Genomic DNA, 9,930 nt, shown 5'->3' on the forward strand with positions numbered 1-9,930 from the left:
TCCGACCCGCGTGATCGCGGGTCGGATTAATCCGACCCGCGAGCACGCGGGTCGGACATCAATCCGACCCGCGGAACGCGGGTCGGATGGGGGAAAAAACAAATAAAAAAAAAACCGATGTTTCTTCTTCTTCCTTTATTCGGTTCCAGCTTCCTATGTCCCCAACTTTAGACTTTCGGTTTCTTCCTCATTGAGTCCTAACTCTTCAAGACTTCTTCTTCCTCAAGAATTCCAAACGAAATCAAAGCTTCCCCCTTCTTTAAAACCCCTATTTCCTCCTTCTTCTAATTCGGATTTGAGCAAAAGAGGAAGATTCAAGGCTAGGGTTTCGTCGATTTGAGCTCTTCTTCCCCTTTTAAGCTTCAAGAACTTGGGTAAGTCTTCTTCCATGGCTGGTTTCAATTTCAGTTTTGATTTCCTGCCTCTTTTTTTTTTTATATGCATATATATAGATGGCCGAAATTCTTGGGGGAAAACCAAAATTTGATTTGGGGTTTTGAATGGTGGCCGAAATCTTTTATGTGCTTAATCACTGCTATTTCGAGTTCATGCTTTGAACCCATGGTTTGATGGTTGGTGATGGCCGAATTTTTTGTCCTTGTTGTGTATTATTTGTCTTGCCAACACATTGTTCAAGATGTTCACGAATAAGTGCAGAGTTTAAAACCTCATCACACAAAAACTTCAGCAATAAAATTCTCTCTTCAATGTTGAGTTCCCAATACTCTTTTACTTGCATGGAGTTAGTGAGCTGATGCAGTCCCTCTTGAAAAGCACGAGTTTCATCTCCTAGATTTCTTCTTGGAAAGCTAGTTACAGGATGAACATGTAGACTTTTATATTACACGTTATTTTCATATCATCTTTACCTATGCCACAAACTTTGCATACTCCATCCTCCCAAGGTGCTTTAGGTAATTCATTTCCACCAAGCAGAATGTCATTCAATTCTTTCTGTATTTCAGCATATAATTGCTCAGTGCCGCAGTGATGTGCAATTTTGGATGATAGCCAATATATTACTTTTAGTCTTGAACAAAACCCTTATCTTGACCGAGATTGAACTCACAGTTATGCATGGGGCTTGGACCAAACTCGGGTATTTGGTTGAAAGCACTGGTTTGATTTCGACGAAAACCGAAACTGGATGTCGATTTTGGGCATAAACCTAGTCCACTGCTTGTATTCCATTTGAGAATCACAACACTTGAGATGTGTGTATGAGGAGTGGGCTCAATTGTGGTTAGGAGGCGACGTCCTCAACTTGTTGGCTTGTTGTTATGTGATTTGAAAGCTTAGCTTTTCAATTTTGCGAGGAAGTCGAGTTTTGAATTTAGGCTTGAGTATTGGCCGTAAATTGACTTGAACTCAAACTTGAATACGGTCGAGCTTTTGTATGCTTTTGAATTCAAGCTTGTATATAATCGAACCCTTGTACGATTGAACTCAAACTTGTACATAATCAAACTTCGTATATATGATTGAATTCGTGCATAACTGAATTCTTGCATATGATTGCATTCTTGTATGGTTTGAACTTGTACATGATTGAACTCGTATGTGACTGAATCCAAACTTGTATGTGGTCGAAATATTTGAATTCAAGCTTGTGAATCCACATGTTGACATGATCGAGGCCTCATATTTAACTCTGTGACACTTAACTTGAATCGTGAATGTCGTATAGGTTTAATTAGACCCTTAATTGGAAAATTCCATTTTGTAGAATTTCAATTAAAGATTCACAATTTCCCTTTCAGTCTCTGATTTATGTATCTTGGTTCTCGATCTGACCAAGCTGTTGGTCTTCATTGCAGATTAGTTATGTCGACGAGGAGATCACGCCTCCCGAGGAGTCGCTCAGCCACTCAGTCACCTGAGAGGGAGCACTTGTCTTTTACTGGTATGCCTCTGTAATTTTCTGTTCATGAATTCCAAATTCTTATACCATGCTGCATATCGCATCCCCGCCCTGTCCTCCTTGGTGAGGCAGTTGGGAAGAGTTGATACCCTCCTTTGTGGGGGTGGATGCTTCTATATTACATCCCCGCCCTGTCCTCCTTGGTGAGGCAGTTGGGAAGAGTTGATACCCTCCTTCGTGGGGGTGGATGCTTCTATATTACACCCCCGCCCTGTCCTCCTTGGTGAGGCAGTTAGGAAGAGTTGAGACCCTCCTTTGTGGGGGTAGACGCTTATCGGATACGTTTTTCTTGGTCGAAACGCGTTTCAAGGCTATATGGGGCGATTTTCTGTTGTATTACGTTCCATAAGATAGGGTACATCACCGCATCATGTACGTTATCTTGTGAATTCATAATACCGCTAAAATCGTCTCGCCAACTACAAGACGGCGACTCTATTTGGTGAAAAGAGTTCTACCCCCTGTGTCACCTAAATATTTCTTCATAACTGCGTTTGATAAACACGTGTTACTTGTTTCAGTTGAATATCCTGCAACGCCGTTTTCTCAATACGAGATAGATGGCCATAGGAGTAGCTATTATACTGCCGTTGATAATCCGATGTCAATCTTGCGCACTTCTCAATTCGCCTTAGACCTCCCAGATGAATTCTGTAAGTTGGTACGGGAGGGAAGTCGTCGCATCACGCGCCAATTAATTACCGATGCGCCGTTTGCTGAAGATACAGATCCCGATCATCCTTTAAGGAAGACCCATTACCTGTTCGGCGATTCTGTGACAGATCCCGATGTCCTAAAGCTTGTGGATGAGCGGTGGCTACACAGTGACGGCATAACTTGCTTATATCTCCCTCCATTCCCTCGTCACCGTTCACTAACAGAATTGCGCGGGCAAGCGGTGACGCGACAGATGCCGTGGACCTTAACAGAGGAACATACCAGTATCCCTTGCGGGTATACCACCAGTCACTCACTTCCGGGTTCTCGTAGCAGGAGGCATATTACAGGGTTGCACCCGGGTGTGATGGGATTGGAGGACCCGCCTAAATGGGAGGTGCCTATAATAGCTCGCACTGTGAGGAATCGTCTTGCTGAACTAGGACGTGAACTGCCCATCGACCAATATCGATGCTTTGGTTGGTCTCACTCTTCAGACAAAGCATGGTGGGGTCGGATGACAGCTTATGTCCTCCAACGCTGGGGCGCTGAGTTAAAGTCTATCAGATTGTATGAAGCCATTCGAGCCACTCAGTACGGGTTACCGGTGCACGTTCTTCACTTCCTGGGGTTGATGGAACTGTATAATCCAGATACTAACACTTTTGTGACACGGAACGGAGAATTGGGATTACCCTTTCACGAAATGCACAAAGTCTCTGGACTTCAGTTGGGAGATATACCGTATCAGGAATATTTTCCTTCCAATCAGGAACTGCAAAAGTTGAAGACTCATAAACCTGCCCGATATGACACATTATGGGAGCTCACGTGTCATTATCAAATTGCTTTAGCTGGCGCTAATCCTGTTGCGAGGAAGAAATCTCCTCAAATAAGCTTAAAGCAATTCTCCTGTTACTTGTTTAAGAATTTGGAGAAAAATGGTGAAACGATTTGTGGACTGGAACCGCTGGCCCGTTCGGAGATTGATAAGTTAATTAAAAAATGCGACGCTCGCTCTTATACCATCGCGAGTGCCCAAGATCGATTTTGTGCAGGAACCAAGTTCAGGACTTTCTTATTGCAAGCGGAGAAATCCATCCATCCTAAGACCTTGCTGGCCGGGTATATTGCACTTTGGTTGAAGAAATGTGTAGTGCCGTATCAAACTTCGGATGCCCTGCCGATTGAGGTATTGTTTCCCGCTGTTCAGCTTGCTCATGGGAGAAGCCTATCTCTCTTGCCAGCCATGATCGCCGGTATTCATCGTGGGCTTCGCCAACTGACCACCACTTTCACTCAGACTGATGAGACTCTATCCGTGAAGATCCCTACGCCGAAGACGGAATTCCCTTATACCTATTTGATGGGGTGGCTAGTTCTTCATCGCCCCGATTTGATGTCACCTCCTAAGAGTGCAGATCTGTCCACTCCTTTGTTACAAATATACGAGGAGTGTAGATGGCCAACTCGGACCTTCTCAGATATCAGGTAGAGTTTGCACATGCACAAGGGTTGGGTAATCAACCCATGTCTTCCTCGATTTCCTGGTAGATATAGCGGGATGCTTGCTGATGTAGAAGCACCTGGTACTAACCGGACCTCTCTCGATGTCGGCTGTTTCAGATGGCTCATGAACATAAGGTCAGGCCATCTCCTTTTCCGAGTAAAGGAGCGCTGCTATTTGGAGCCCTATTTGCCATGCCGATTCGCTCGTCAATTCGGGTATGACCAATTATATGTCGGGAATCCGAATCAAAAGTTTCATACTCGCGGCGGACTAGTGGATGGCGCTCGCGCTTGGCTATGGAATGCGACGGGTTGTACCGGTGCCAAGTTCTGTCTCCCGAACACTGATCGTCATTTAGAGCTCACATACCTATGCTGTAAATGGATCATGGCCGCTAACGACCCCGTCCCCCTGCGGTCGATTGAGGATCTGAAGGCGGAGGTTGTATCGCGCATCGCTGCGAGGATAGTCCGAGAAGATGTATTGGAACGAAGGAAGCGCGAAAAGAAGCCCGCCGGTCCCTCAAGCAAAGGTAAACAGAAAATAAGGGAAATAGAAGAAGAATCATTTGCTTCTGAGGAGGAAACTTCCGAAGAAGATGAATTCGCTGCCGGTGTTGCTATGGAAGTCAACAGTGGCTTTGAGGAAGACGCGGCAGGTTTGTCTGAATCTTTTTGTAAAGAACTATGGGACCTATCGATTGCTGATCGAGCTCATCGACTTAAAGCTCGTAAAAAATGGAGAATTTTGCCTACTTACAATAGGATGATTGTTGAACTTTCAAATGTAGATTCCGAGGAGGAAGAGGGAGGTGGCCTCATTACCCGTGCTCGATCTCGGGCCATAGCTCAGGCGGGATCGCAAGTAGGGAGGTGGCCTCATTACCCGTGCTCGATCTCGGGCCATAGCTCAGGCGGGATCGCAAGTTGAGCCACATGTTATATCAACACAAGATAGACCTGTGGATCTCCAAGAGACCCGGCCCACAAAACGGTTGAAATTGACCGTCAAGCGCCACTCTAAACTTCAGACTTCTCAAACGGAGGCGATTGGCGATGCACCTGTTGGTGGAGAAGGTAATGTTTCAGTCATTGTCATTTTTACCAAGCTTCAAACTTAGCAAATTCTATGTCCCAGGGGGTCATGACGAAGACACGATGATGTGCGACGCCCCTTCTCCCGATATAGGCTTTTTTGGAGAGTCATGCTTTATGCCACAAGCGGATGAGGCCGTGGGCCAGGCTTTGACGGGTGTTGGAACTGATTCGTCGACGGCGGTTGCTAGCCCAGGTACTTCTATTACTGGTAGTACACCTTTTAGATGGCAATCTCGGGTATTAAACGACTCAGAGCTCGTTCCCCCTCTAATTGCTTACATGCTTCTGGCTCTTTTAGAAAAGCTACAGGATGCGATTGTTGGCGTTGGGATTGAAGAACGTGCCGTCATCCCCGGAGGTGAAGTTCTTTCTTTCATTGCTGATTTTCAACCTCTCTTTCCATGTCTTAACATCTAGAATTTTCCTCAGATGCTTCAATGGAAGGCCCAGCCGATGCACCCCCGTCTGATCCTATACAGGACCCTTCGGGCTTGGGCGATAGGCTACTTGAGGACATGCTGTCGGAACCAACTTGCCGAGATGCTACTGAACCGGTTTTCGGAACTGCTGAACCGGTCATCGACAACCAGTCTTTGAGACGGTTGAACCAATTATTGAAGCTATTGAACCAATCCCCGAGCTTGTTGAACCATTCATCGAGCCTGGTTCCTCTGTAGGTATGGATTTTGCCCTTCTGTGCAGGTTATTCCCTTATCAGTTTTACTTAGCCTTAAGGGAGTCATTCTTGTAGGACCAGTCGTTAAGACTGATACAACTACTATTGTTGGGATATCTGACGTTCTCGAGGGTCTTGATTTCTTGCTGTTGGCAGGAAATATCATGGATACTCAGCCGTCAGTGGTCCCAACTCGGCTCACAACCCCAAGAGTTAAGATGACTGCTGCAGCGGTGGGGACTACCCTTGTTGGGCAGACCGCGAGACCAACTGATGAGGTTAGTACGTCAACGGCTGTGGCATCGGTGGCAGCCTTACAAGTCAAAGAAGTTGTGCCAGCAGAACCAAGTGTGGGACGTAAACCTGAGGGGACATCACTTGCTCTTGGTAAACTTTACGCTGATACTGATTTAGAACTTTACTAAGATTCCAACTTCATTTATATCCTCTTTTTCTTGTAGGGTCGTCTTCCCGTCTTAGGGATGTGGTTAAGGCTTTGCTATCTGATGACGACCCGGACCAAGCCTTGCTTTGCATGGAAGTTGGCTCTCTCTTCTTTTTCGTGAATGCGATGATCGATAAGCTTCTTATTAAAGGATTTTCCTTTCATCAATTTAGATCAGCGTTGGCCAATAAAATAAACGTTATAGAGAAGGCGGGGTCACCGGATCTAGCGCAAGCTATTGTTGACGATTTAGACCGGCTGGAGCGCGAATTTCAACGATTACAAGAGTTGAAGGCCACCGGTACTTCAACGTACATAGCCGCCCAGATGGAATCTCGTCTACAAGTATGGCGTGACACTCAAGCCTCTATTGGACTCGAGGTTCACACGCAACAAGGTCGAGTGGATCAAATGAAGACTGCCCTTGCTGAGAAACAAACATCTTTGTGTCAACTCAGATCCTCTTTTACGTCGGGTGAGGCTAAGGTAGAGCGACTCAGAGAGGAGCTCAAGGTAGAGGAGGAGGCCTTGGCTATCTTAGGAATGATGATAGATGACTTAGAGCGTTCCCGGGTTGTGATATCCGAGAAATTAGAGCTCTCGAAACAAAAGTTAGACAAGATTAGACAGGCGGCTGCGAAAACCTTGTCTCTTACCGAGGAATCCTTCAAGGTCGAATTGCAGTGTGAGCTTGAACAAACTTATACAGAGGAATTGACTAAACTTGAACAGCAAGTCCGTAGTCACAAACTTCATGTAGATTGATTGTAACTCTTGTACCTGCAAACTCAATTTTATTAATAGAAAATATGTCTTTTTTCATTCATTATGTCTCATTTATTATGATGTCTTACTCCGTATGGAATAATCAACCATAATACTTGTGGGATTTTTGGCAAACCCCCAACCTTCAACGGGTTTGATGAGCCTTTACCGACTATCGTTTGAGTCGGGCTAGTGTGCGGATTATTTTGGATCCGTTCCGCACATAACGTTGCGCTAAGAGAATTAATTCACTTAGACTTGGTGCTATGACTTTGAATACATAGCCTTCGTCTTTCTCATGGGAGTAGACTAAACAGCGACGCGTGTTAGGCGTTGACTTACCCCTTCTTAGGCTTCGGGGTAAATTCCCCAGACCTAAACTCTGGTTTCTTTTTCAATCGGCGAAAGACTAAACAGGCGATGTGTGTTAGATATAGACTTTAGGATTTTTGGCAAACCCCCAGCCTTCAACGGGTTTGATGTGCCTTTACCGATAACCGTTTGAATCGGGCTAGCATGTGAATTATTAAAACCCGTTTCACATGTAACGTTACGCTAAGAGAGTTAATTCTCCTAGACTTGATGCTATGATTTTGAATATATAGACTTCGCCATTTCTTACGGGAATATAGCACCCGGCAACGCGTGTTAGATGCTGACTCATCCCTACTTAGGATTCAGGATAAACGTCCCCAGACTCGTATTCTGGTGTCTTTTTCACTCGGTGAAAGACTAAACCGGCAACGCGTGTTAGGCGTAGGCTTATCTCTATTCAGGAGTCGAGATAAAATTCCCCGGGCATAAAGTGCGCGGATTTCAGAATTACGTCTTTTCTCAGGGTAAAGACAAACCCGAAAATGAAAGAGGAAGAATTTTATATTCTATCTTTCAACACTGAAGAGGAAGAATTTTATATTCTATCTCCAGTTGGAAAGGAAACTCGAGGTGGGATCTCCACCCCCAGAATCCGGAAAGATGAAACTAAGAGTGGGATCTCCACTCCGAGAATCGGAAAGATTCAAACGACCCTAACTTTTATAGGATTGGTTGTTTGATCTAAGAAAAGAGTTCCTCATTTATTGAGGGGAAATTCTGATTTTGACCCTAACTTTTATAGGTTTGGCTGAAAAGGAATGTATGGAAGTCTTTCGTTTATCGAAAGGGATGATTCGATCTTAGTCCTAACTATCTGCAGGTTTGACTAAGTGAGGTCGGAGACAATCCTAACTTTTATAGGTTTGATTGCTCGAATTGAAAATGGACCTCTCGTTCATGGAAGGAATCGAGAGGAGAAACTGGCTTTGGCCCTAACTTTTATAGGTTTGACCTGAAAGCAAAGAGAGCGGAATACGTGTATCAGTAGAAATACTGGTTTGTATTAGCCACTCAATGGGAAATTTTGATGTTAAGTGATTAGGACTTAACACGTCAAGTTTTGAGAATTATCGTGAATTGGCGAATAAAAATTTTGGTGGACCCACCGTCAATTAACTTGATCAGTGGGGGATTTTGTGAGGAAAGGTTGATCCGTCAAAATGATCAAATCTCATTCATCAATAATAAAACACGCTTTAACTTTGAATACATTCAGAGTCGAAGTGTAGATTTCTTATTCATTACTTTCATAGCAAGGGGTTATCCCTAAGAATATCACATGCGGTATTCTTCTGGGAACTTCCTGATACATTGGTTATCCTGAAAATACTAAGGATAGTACTTTTTCAAGAACTTGCCATTTATCGGCATCATAAGCCGACCACCATCCTTGGTAACTAGGCGATATGCGCCACTCAAATAGACTGTCTCTACTACGAATGGTCCCTCCCATTTGGGTTCAAATTTACCTTTCTTCTTGGAGTTAAGGATCATAGGCCGTCTTTCAGTTAAGACCAAATCTCCTTCTTTAAAACTCCGTTGTCGAACCTTCTTGTCGAAAGCTCGAGAAATTCTGGCTTGGTAAAACTCAATGTGTTGTTGAGATTCTAAGCGCTTTTCATCGAGCATCTCAAGTTCTTCGAGACGTTTCTGATGTTGTTCTTCGGTCGTCATCTGGGTTGCGAGAGCGATATGCTGGTGAGCAATTTTTTTTTGACCTTTTTCGAAAATTTACAAATTAGTCCTCTTTTTTCTGGATACTTGCAAATTGGTCCATTTTACCCCCCGTTGTTCTTCTTGGTGAGGCAACCGGGAAAGGCCTTGGTTCTCCTTGGTGAGGATCGACGCTTTATGGAAATTTTGCAAGTCGTCATCTGGGTTGCGAGAGCGATTCGAAGAGATGGAATTTGTATTTCCAACGGAAGGACGGCTTCATACCCGTACACCAAGGAATACGGGGTTGCGCCAGTAGGCGTGCGAACTGTGGTACGGTAAGCCCATAGTGCTTTGCCGAGTTTATCATCCCAATCTCGTTTGTTAGTCTTCACGAGTTTTGATAGAATCTTGATGATAGTCTTGTTAAAGGCTTCAGCTAATCCATTTGCTACGGGATTGTACGCCGTTGACGAGAGGTCCTAAATTTTGAACTTCTCGCAAAACTTAATGTAGGCATTGCTGACGAATTGAGGACCATTGTCGTGTATAATCCATCTTGGGACACCATATCGGTAAATAATATGGTATTTGATGAATGCAATAACGTTGATTGTCTTAACTTCCTTGAGCGGAATCGCTTCAGGCCATTTGGAGAAGTAATCGGTAATCGCGAGAATAAATCGGTCACCTCTGACTGACAGGGGATTTATGGGACCAACAATATCCATTCCCCAAGTTTCAAAAGGCCACGAGGTCGCCGAAGGATGTAGATGCTCCGGGGGTTGGTGCATATAATTCGCGTGCACTTATGCTCCGGGGGTTGGTGCA

This window comes from Asparagus officinalis, chromosome 7 (assembly GCF_001876935.1).
Source record: "Asparagus officinalis chromosome 7, Aspof.V1, whole genome shotgun sequence".
Taxonomy (NCBI): domain Eukaryota; kingdom Viridiplantae; phylum Streptophyta; class Magnoliopsida; order Asparagales; family Asparagaceae; genus Asparagus; species Asparagus officinalis.